This window comes from Rhinolophus hipposideros (genome assembly GCF_964194185.1).
Source record: "Rhinolophus hipposideros genome assembly, chromosome: 24".
Classification (NCBI taxonomy): Eukaryota; Metazoa; Chordata; class Mammalia; order Chiroptera; family Rhinolophidae; genus Rhinolophus; species Rhinolophus hipposideros.
Window position 1 is genome coordinate 35,338,399 of NC_138070.1, and position 9,712 is coordinate 35,348,110.

Genomic DNA, 9,712 nt, shown 5'->3' on the forward strand with positions numbered 1-9,712 from the left:
ACTGATTGCCATCAGGGAAATTGAATCAATAATCAACAATCTCCCAAGAAACAAAAGCCCTGGACAAGATGGTTTTACAGGTGAATTTTACAAAACATTCAAAAAAGAATTATCACCTGTTCTCTTCAAGCTCTTCCAAAAAATCCAGAAGGAGGGAAGGCTCCAAACACTTTTTATGAGGCTACAATCACCCTTATCCCAAAATCAGACAAAGACACTATGATAAAAGAAAACTACAGGCCGACATCTCTAATGAACATAGATGCAAAAATCCTCAACAAAATATTAGTGAACAGAATGCAGCAATACATTAAAAAGATCATACACCATGATCAAGTGGGATTTATTCCTGGTATGAAAGAGTGGTTCAACATCCGCAAATCAATTAATGTGATACACTACATTAACAAAATGAAAAATGAAAATCACATGATCATATCAATAGATGCAGAAAAATCATTTGATAAAATCCAGCAGCCACTTATGATAAAAACCCTTAAGAAAGTGGGAATAGAGGGATCATATCTCAACATAATAAAGGCCATGTATGATTAACACACAGCTAACATCATACTCAATGGGGAAAAGATAAATCCATTCTCCTTACGATCAGGAAAAAAGCAATGTTGCCCACTTTATCCACTTCTATTCAACATAGTGCTGGAAGTTCTAGCCACAGCAATCAGACAAGAAAAAGAAATAAAAGGCATCCAAATTGGTAAGGAGGAAGTAAAATTGTCATTATATGCAAATGACATGATACTATATAGAGAGAACCCGAAAGACTCCACCAAGAAACTATTAGAGCTGATAGATGAATTTAGTAAAGTAGCAGGATACAAAATTAATATTCAGAAATCAGTTGCATTTGTATATATCAATAACAAAACATCAGAAGGAGAAATTAAAAATACAGTCCCATTTACAATTAATTGCTTCAAAGACTATAAAATACCTGGGAATAAATTTAACCAAAGAAGTGAAAGATGTGTACTCAGAAAATTATAAGACACTGAAGAAAGAAATGAAAGAAGATACAAATAGATGGAAACACATACCATGTTCAGTGATAGGATGAATTAATATAGTTAAAATGTCCATACATTTTATGTACGGCAACATACATATTCAATGCAATTCCTATCAAACTACCAACGACGTTTTTCACAGAAATAGAACATATAGTCCTAAAATTTATATGGAACTATAAAAGACCCTGGATAGCCTCAGCAATCCTGAGAAATAAGAACAAAATGGGAGATATAACGATACCTGACATGAAATTATACTACAAGGCTACAGTAATCAAAACAGCATGGTACTGGAATAAAAACAGACACATAGATCAATGGAACAGAATAGAGAGCCCAGAAATAAATCCATGCCTATATGGCCATTTAATCTATGACAATGAAAGCAAGAATTTACGGTGGGGTAAAGACAGTCTATTCAATAAATGGTGCTGGGAAACCTGGACAGACACATGCAAAAAAATGAAGCTGGACCACCTCCTTACACCTTATACAAAAATATATTCAAAATGGCCTAAAGGCTTAAATGTAAGATCTGAAACCATAAAATTCCTAGAAGAAAATAAAGGAAGAAACTTCCCAGACATTACCCGGAGTAAGATATTTACTGATATATCTCCTCGCACAAGGGAAGGAAGAGAAAAAATAAACATGTGGGATTACATCAAACTAAAAAGTTTTTTCACAGCAAAGGAAACCATCAATAAAACAAAAAGGGATCCTATGAATGGGAAAAGATATTTGCCAATGATATATCCGATAAGGGGTTAATATTCAAAATTTATAAAAGTCTCACAACTCCAAAAAAACAAACACCCCAATTAAAAAATGGGCAGAGGATGTGAAGAGACATTTTTCTATGAAGGACATACAGATGGCAAACAGACAGGAAAAAATGCTCAACCTCACTAACCATCAGAGAAATGCTAATAAAAACCACAATGAGATACCACCTCACCTCAGTCAAAATGGCTATCATCAATAAATCAACAAACAACAAGTGCTGGAGCGGATGTGGAGAAAAGGGAACCCTTGTGCACTGTTGGTGGGATTGCAGATTGGTGCAGCCACTATGGAAAACAGTATGGAGGTGTCTCAAAAATCTGATAATGGAACTACCTTATGATCCAGCAATTCCACTCCTAGGTATCTATCCGAAATCCAAAACTCTAATTCAAAAAAATGTATGCACTCCTATGTTTATTGCAGCACTATACACAACAGCCAAGACATGGAAACAACCGAAATGCCCATCGGTAGACGACTGGATTAAGAAACTGTGGTACATTTATAAAATGGAGTATTACGCAGCCATAAAGAAAAAAGAAATCTTACCATTTGCAACAACATGGATGGATCTAGAGAACATTATGTTAAGTGAAATAAGCCAGAAAGAGAAAGACAAGTACCGTATGATCTCACTTATATGCGGAATCTAAAGAAAAGAATAAGTGAATGAACTAATCAGAAACAATTTTGGGGACAAAGAGAAAAAACTGAGGGTTGTTAGAGGGGCGGGGGTGTGGGGATAAGGGGACAGGTGAGGGGATTAGAAAAGTCAGTAACCACAAAATGGCCTCAGGGTTTTTGAAAAATAATTTGGGGAACATAATCAATAATGTTGTAAAGATTTTGTAGGGTTCCTGATGGACACGTGTCCCATTTGGGAGACCACCTCAGGGAAGATGTAGATGCTTGATCAATGTACTGTACACCTGAAGCTGAACAATGGTGAATGCCAACTATAATTTTATATATATAATGTGATGGCTCGGTGCGATGTCAGAGGGATAGTGGATGGGGGGATGTGGGGAGGGGGGTTCACAGTGTGAGGGATATAAATGATGAACGTCTAAGTATTACCTTGTCTTGTGCACCTGAAACTAATAATAATATATATATATATATATATACACATATATATGAAACCGTGGTACATTTATACAATGGAGTATTACGCAGCCATCAAGAAGAAAGAAATCTTACCATTTGCAACAACATGGATGGATATGGGGAACTGATGCATAAAGAGTTAAACTAAATGAGTCAAGGACAACTTGACTGAAAAGAAAAGCCAAAGGAGAACTTGGCTAATCAAGAAGTACGAATAGAAAACTCCCAAGGGGAACTTATCTAAAAAAGAAACAAGTTAAAACCATCTGTTCTGGGAACAAGGATTTATCTAGAGGCTAGAGAACAGTCAGGACCGAACATCTAAATACAACAGGGTTACTTTATATTTGCTGTTCAGCCTTCTGATGTAATCTTCCTGTCTTTGTGAGCATAAAAGAGAGCTGTAAGATAAAGTATGTGCTGCAGTCTTAGGAGAACTGCTTGCCCTCCCGACCCCATCTTTGTCTCTTTGTCTTTTTTTTCTTATTCTCACTCCCTACTCAGGGACCGTTCGTCTCGTCTGCAGGCTCCGACAGATGGACCTAGAGAACATTATGTTAAGTGAAATAAGTCAGACAGAGAAAGACAAATACCATATGCTCTCACTTATATGTGGAATCTAAAGAAAAGAATAAGTTAACTAACTAATCAGAAACAATTTCAGAGACAGAGGGAAAACTGAGGGTTGCTAGATGGGGGGGTGGGGATAAGGGGGAAGGTGAGGGGATTAGAAACCACAGTCAGTAACCACAGGATGGCCATGGGGTTATGAAAATCAATTTGGGGAATGTAATCAATAATGTTGTAAAGATTTTGTAGGGTATGCGATAGACACTTGTCTCATTAGGGAGACCACCTCAGGGATGACGTAGATGCCTGATCACTGCACTGCGGACCTGAAGCTGAAGCTGAACAATAATGAATGTCAACTACAAGTTTATATGTATATATATATATATATATATATATATATGTGTGTATGTATATATGTATATATATGTATATACTTACAAGAAGCGGAGTACGGCATTAGGAATAGAGACAGTGGAAATGTAATGGCTGTATGCAATGTCAGAGGGATAGTGGGTGGGGGGAGGGGGGTTGACACAGTGTGAGGGATATAAATGATAAATACTATTACTTTGTTTTGTGCACCTGAAACTAATAAAAACAAACAAACAAAACAAAAAACAAACAAAACGAAACAAACAAAAATAAATGTCATTAATTGACCCCTTGAAGGGGAAAAAAATGGATGGAACAAGTCATGCAGCACTCTTTTTTTTTTTTTAATTTATTTATTGGGGTGACAATTGTTAACGAAATTACATAATTTCAGGTGTACAATTCTGTATTACATCATCTATAAATCCCATTGTGTGTTCACCACCCAGAGTCAGTTCTCCTTCCATCACCATATATTTGATCCCCCTTACCCTCATCTCCCTCCCCCCACCCCCCTTACCCTCTGGTAACCACTGAACTATTGTCTGTGTCTATGAGTTTTAGTCATGCAGCACTCTTAAGAGGTCTAAGTAATCTCTGAAAAATAGTAGCTGGGTGACAGTAGTGGTCTTGGCTAATGCAGTAAGATAAGAAAGAAAATTCATGGGAGTTTACTTTTGGAAAGCAAATGACAAAATTAGTATTCTATAAAGATAATAATGGTTTTATACCTATATAACTAAAAAGAATCAAATAGAAGTCAATAGCATTCATGAAGGTATATAAAAGAAGTTGGACACAAGTTTAAATTATTCAAATTATTAGTATGTATTTTATAAAGAGATTTTGAAATATATTAACTGGAGCAAATAATGCTTGAGGTAGCCTTTCAAAATAGCATTGTGATTTTACATTGATTATATATGCCTTATGCTGAACAGATCCCAATATGAGAAAACTGGGTAATCTGACAGGTTAATTAGAGTAATATAAATTCAGGGGGCTTCAGTTCCTCAAAATCCATGCTATGGAGAGCGATATTGCCCATATACTGGTGAGAACATTTCTATTAGCACAAAAGGCTTGTGAAGCTACAAATTTGTTTCTCCAAAACTAACAGTGCTTTTGGCTTCTATTGTGTTAGACCAGCTTTTCTTCTTCATTTCATAAGGCAATTTTCCTGATAACTAAGACAAACTAATTTCAGAAGAAAAGCATATTTCTCTCTCTTTTGTTATATTAATTCAAGTTTTAGAAGAATTTTCACAGAAAACCTCAATATGTTCTAAGTTTAGAGAACAGAAGATAAAAAGGCAGAAGTCCCTGAAAAGAATCTCTGAAGCAGACAAGGTGAGGTAGCATCCATTCTTGACTAGGAACTGGCAGTCTGTCAAGCCTCTGAGGGAGAAGTTTAATTAGTAAGATGTTTATCTAGGAGTCAAGCAAAAAAGTTCCAGAGCTCCTTTTGATGACTGCCTATAATCACCAGAGAGCAAATTATTCATCAAAGAGACTGTGAACCTCACCAGAGAATTGTCCCTTTTGGAATGAAAGCCCATTATTTTCTACTTTTGAATTTAAAGAAGAAATCAGAGAATAAAACAAAATAAAACACAACTAAATCGTTCCAAGTACAAGGAATTTTCAAACTCTGCCATGGTTATTTATTTTGGAAATTCATTTTTGAAGGATGACTCATCAAATACAAAACCAACTTAAAGGCATTTGGAAAAAATCTGAGTATTTATCATAATGTGGGACATTATCTTCATCCATGAGGACTCAAGGGCCAAAGCAACATCTCCTGAGATAGCAAATCAATTTTAAGCTCTATTATTTAATATGAGTTTCTTTCTATAGCCTGTTCTTGTGGTTTCATCTATTCAAGAAAAAGAAGCATCCTATTCATCAAAGAATGAGTTTCTTTTCATCTTGAATTTTGCCATATTATCCAAAACCTAGTATAAAATGGGTAAGTAGTAAAAATTAGCAAAACCTTAGCATTTTTCATTGTTGGAAATTTTGGGATGATTTCGATGTATTTATGGTCATAGTTTTGTCTTTCGTCTTCAGTTTTGGTTTTTATTATCTTAGTCATGGTTTACAGGGCCAACTTTGCATAGTTTTATAAAACACTCAAAATTCTATAAAAAACACAGGTCAATAAAGTGCTTTTTAAAATAAACCTCAGCATTATTACTCTGAGTTGAAACAAGGGGAAAAGTCTGTTTTTATCAAAAACCCCAAAATGGAAACATGTTGCTGAAATAACTACATATATCAGAAGCTTCTTAGAAACAAGTGAAGAAATGCTACTTTTCTATCAGAGAGGTCCAGGTCTCCATCCACATTTCTCTTCATTTCTTCATGTGGTTTTCTTTCTTTTCTCCTTTAATATATAAATGCAGGGACATTCAGATCACTCTTTAAAAAAGAAAGAAAGAAAAAAGGCTTACAGTCTGATCCCTGGAATAATAGTAATCCTAGAAACAATAAAAATGATTTCAGACTATATATTTTTTCTCTATTTTTAAAAATACATTTCTGTCTGTTTTATAGAAAATATAAATATTCAGTATGGAACTCAAGCCCCAGAGATATAGTTTAATCCTCCTTACTTTTTAAGCAGATCTAATTCTAATGAGCATCTCAAAATATATTGTGAGATGATTTGATCACACTTTAGAGGGAGGATGACTGATTGCTTAAAATCCTGGAGGGAGAAATAGTAAAAATGTATAAAGAATAAAAAAATATAGGATAAGAGGAATTGAAGAAAGAGATGGTATTCTGACCATTATTTCATTGGTTTGGTGTCAGATTTCACAAGTAATCAGAGGAGGATTGTCTAGGGGAGGAGAGAGGAACCTGGCTCCTAGTAATGCTAGATCACTGCTGGGATCTCGCCTTGACAAATCTGCTGCTGGCCAGAGAGCTTTAGAAGGGCAGTTTTTCTCAGCCATCAAGGAAGAGGATTACATCAGAAATTTTTATTTATAGTGGAAGTTCTCTGATCAAAGAGACTGAATTTGTATGTGTGGAGGGTGTGTGGTGTGTGTGTGTGTGTGTGTGTGTGTGTGTGTGTGTGCCTGTCTGCCTGTCTGCCTATCTAAATGTCTTTATATGCATGTGTGTTAGAAAGAAAAAGAGAAAGATGCTTGAATAAAATCTTATAATTGGAAGAGCTTGCCAACCCTGGAAAGTTACTATTAGTAGTTGGGTATATATTTTATAATTTTACTGAAAACAGAACACAAAATTTACTCCTGTGTTCTATTTGGCTGATTTTATATGAATTTACTCCTCTTTATTATTTAGCTAATTCTTTTCTATTTGGCTGATTTTGGTATCGTAATAAGGAAACAACCATTCCTCCTAAAAGCCCCACAGTAGAGCAAAAGTGCTATGAAAAAGATAAAGAAAAATTAAACCCTCATATCCTTGATCAGACAAAATGTAGTTGCCATATTTCATATGAAATATATTCTAGTAAATGTTGGATTTGCTTTTCCTCTCTATAGAGAGCGCCCCACATATTAGAGGAAATGACAAACGTGAGCCACTTGACAAAGTTCATCCTCCTGGGCCTTCCGCAAGCACCAGCGCTAGACATCCATCCCCCTCTTTGGATTCTTCCTGGTGATGTATGTACTCACTGTCGGGGGAAACTCCTCATCTTGCTGGTGATGGAGAGGAATTCCCACCTCCACACCCCCATGTACTACTGCCTGACTAACCTGTCCTTTATTGACATGTGGTTCTCTACAGTCACTGTGCCCAAAATGCTGATGACCTTGGTATATCCAGGAGGCAGAGAGATCTCCTTTCACAGCTGGGTGGCCCAACTCTCCTTCTTCCACTTCCTGGGGAGCACTGACTGTTTCCTCTACACAGTTATGTCCTATGACCGCTACCTGGCCATCAGTTACCAGCTCAGGTCCACCAGAATGATGCGTGGGAGAACGTGTGCCCTCTTGGCCACAAGCACATTGCTCAAGTGGCTCTCTGCACTCTGCTGTCCAGACCACACTGATGTTCTGTTTGCCCTATTGGGGCCCCAGCCAGATCCAGCATTACTTGTGTGAAGCACCGCCCATCCTCAAATTGGCCAGTGCAGGACACCTCCGCCAATGAGATGGTGATCTTTGTCAACATCGCGGTCGTAGCCTCAGGCTGCCTTCTCCTGATAGTGCTGTCCTATGTGTCCATCGTCTGTTCAATCTTAAAGATCCCCACTTCAGAGGGGAGACGCGGAGCCTTTCAGACCTGCACCTCCCACTGCATTGTGGTCCTTTGTTTCTTTGGCCCTGTTGTTTTCATTTACCTGAGACGGAGCTCCAAGGATGCTGTGGACGGGGTTGTGGCAGTTTTCTACACGGGGCTGACCCCCCCTTCAAAACCCTGTGGTGTACACACTGAGGAACAAGGAAGTGAAGAAAGCTCTGCTTAAAGCTGAAGAATAATCAGTATTCATCCAGAGTAAATATTCAAAAAAGGACAGATAGGTCTAGCTTCTTTTTCTCATTTATAGTTAAACCACCAACATGAACATTATAATTTTTAGGAATATTTCAATTACCCAATTTTAATTTTTAATGAAAATATAATGAATTTTAATTTTTTTCCTGTGCAGTGCTTGTCAGAATCCTATATTAAGCAGTCATTTAATAGGGACAATCTAAGAAGGATAATGGCCCAGTCTTCTTTTTATGTTCTATCAACTAAATCATCAGAAAAGTAGTTTACTTTTATTCTCTATACAAATAGTTTCCAAAATTACTATTCAGTATAATACTCTTATTTTTTTTTTATAATTGGGGAAGGGGAACAGGACTTTACTGGGGAACAGTGTGTACTTCCAGGACTTTTTTCCAAGTCAACTTGTTGTCCTTGCAATTTTAGTTCTGGAGAGCTCAGCTCAGCTCCAGGTCCAGTTGCCCTTTGTTAGTTGCAGGGGGCGCTGCCCACCATGGCTTGTGGGGGAGGAGGTGTAGGGGGTGTGGGGGAGGTGAGGGGAGTCTAACAGGCAACCTTGTGGTTGAGAGCCCGTGCTCCAACCAACTGAGCCACCCCTCCGCCCCAATACTCTTATTTTTTATTTTGTGCAATTTAAATCAGATTATAAAAGGCTCTTTTTTCAATTTTTAAACGTTCTATATTGAAAAAAATCACTTGTAATATTCACAGTTCATTATATAATATAGTATGGTGAAATTTTTACACTAGAAAATATAGACCAAAAATGACTAATTCTCAAAAATAATGGCGTTATTCACATTCATGAGCTAATCTTTAATTTTTTTCACTTTGATCTCTAAGATTTTTTAAAGCAAACCTATGTCCACTTATGCACTGTATGTAGTTTGTATTGGTCACTGATACAACTATCTAGATTTTTCTTCTATATTTATAGAGCTCCTGGTCTTTTATTCCAAATGCAAAGCTTCTATTTTTAGCAAATATAAAATTTTGTAAGTAAATGGGACAAATAACAAACATACAAAAAAATAAGCAAATAATCTTAGAGACAAAAACATACCCTCAGAAAATTGTGTCTCTCAGTTTTAGAACTATATGTCTTAGGCAGTATTCTTATGTGATTATAATGCATGCAATTCACTTTTCTTTGACTTAAAATATAAAACGAATTTTGGACACTGTCATGCAAGGACTCATGTGGGGTCTCTGCTCCTGCTCCCTACATAAGAATTCAGAATATGGTGAGGCCAAAAAGGAACACCCACAGAGCCATAGATAGGGGAGTCATACTACTATATTCTGGCTCGTGTCCAGGCGAGACACACGGTAGGATCCACACCATCTGCAATCCGCCATCTGCTTTT

The 9,712-nt window shown here is 36.8% G+C and overlaps 1 pseudogene across 1 annotated transcript; it reads left to right on the plus strand.

Annotated features, from left to right (window-relative positions):
• Window positions 1-7,414: 7,414 nt before the first annotated feature.
• Window positions 7,415-8,332, plus strand: LOC308492335 (olfactory receptor 10G7-like; annotated as a pseudogene). Its single transcript has one exon. The product of its transcript is annotated as an olfactory receptor 10G7-like (transcript).
• Window positions 8,333-9,712: the final 1,380 nt, after the last annotated feature.